The sequence below is a fragment of the Echinops telfairi genome, unplaced genomic scaffold, assembly GCF_000313985.2.
Source record: "Echinops telfairi isolate 266 unplaced genomic scaffold, ASM31398v2 ScPeMD7_3533;HRSCAF=4204_1, whole genome shotgun sequence".
NCBI lineage: Eukaryota > Metazoa > Chordata > Mammalia > Afrosoricida > Tenrecidae > Echinops > Echinops telfairi.
Window position 1 is genome coordinate 12,483,117 of NW_022107432.1, and position 1,724 is coordinate 12,484,840.

Here is a 1,724-nt window from a genome sequence, read left to right on the forward strand (position 1 = left end):
TCCCCCTTTCCAACCCACCCTCTCTCCACCCTCCCGGTATTGCCATGACAGGATGTATTTTCATTGTTACAAATTGAACATAATTAAAGCATAGTGATTCATCACAAAAACAATATGTAATTATATATTGTGAAATATTTATTTTTAATTATAAATAAATGAAATTTTGTCTTAAAGCACGGTGTAGCATGGGTAATAGTCTTCACGCTGGGTATAGTATGTGGGTGTATCTGCATGTGGGCGGACCCACCTGGAGACAGATAGAGGAGCCGTGTCTCAGTTCTTAAGACCATCAGAAATATGTTTTCCGGTGGTCTTAGGGGACCCCTGTGAAAGGGTCATTAGATCCCCAAAGGGGTCGTAACCCACGGGTTGAGAACTGCTGCATTAGAAAGTCTTGGATTGAGTGGGAGAAAACTGTGAAGCAAAACTCAAAATCACAAAAGAGATCAGGCTTAGAGCCTGGTAGGAGCCCAAGCTGATGGCCCTTACCTTTAAGGTCTGGAACTGAACTCACGTCCACAACATAACAAACAGCCATTAAATAGGATGTGGGCAGCATTTACTCAAAGACAAAGGTCAGAAGGCAGGAAAGAAGCAGGATGGAAACATGAAACAGAGACACAGGACACGGAATGTACACGGGAGGCACTGCCATGGGTGAGCTCAATCAGAATGTGGACGCACTGTTGCGTACGAAACTCTGATCTGCTTGGTAAACCTTCACCTAATTTAATTTTTTTAAATTACAACCAATAAGAAGGCCCTGTGGAGCAAAACTGTCATGTGGGGTTGCTAGAAGTCGAATACAAGGGTGCTGGGTCACTGTGGTAGCTTAGTGAAGAAAACCTCTCAAAGGGCTTCAATTGACCTCCACAACCCCGTCAAAGTTTCCCACTCAACCCCAATCCCTGCCCAACATTTAACATCACTCTGGCATACAGCAGGGACTCATAAACCATGGGCAGTCTTTGCCAGCAGGCAGGAAAAAGTTCCCATTCATTATTTGTGTGTGTCCTGCATGTGGCGTGATAACACGCTCAGAAAATTTGGTACATCAAATGTTGATCTAAATTTGATTATACCTTCTTAATTTCTCCCCTCAGAAAAGCATTCTATGACCTAATTAATTCTGTCTGTCATCCCTCTTCCTCTTTACTCTGCTTGCCACCGAGAGACTTAGAATCCCTGAACAAGTCCTGGGCGGCCGTCCAACAGCCGGGTTGGCAAACAGGGTTTTGTTCTACATCAGGCTAGGCATCACCCCACCTATGACCTGGCACTTCTGGACCTCAGGTACTCTTTCAGAGTTCTGGCAATGGAAACTAGGTACTTACCTTTTCTCAGGAAAGGCAAACCAGTCTCCGAGAGGTGTACGTGTTTAACTAGAGGCGCTTTCCTTAACTAAAGCTGCCCAAAGCACTAACTTCCTTTTCACCATCCATTCACTGAAATGTCATCATCTGAGAGAAATCTAGAAAAGACTCAGACTTTATTCCTGACCAGCTGTGACTCTGACCAGGTTATTTAATCGGAGCCACCTTCTGTATCTAAAACTGGGGATGACACCTATTCTGGCGACTGGAGGGAATTAAATGAGAATGGAAAATATTTAGCAGCAGTATGTGATAAAAATTCTGGTCTTTGCTCAAGTAGAAAGAAAATGTTTTGAGAATGATGATGGCAACAAATGTACAAATGTGCTTGACACAATGGATGGATGG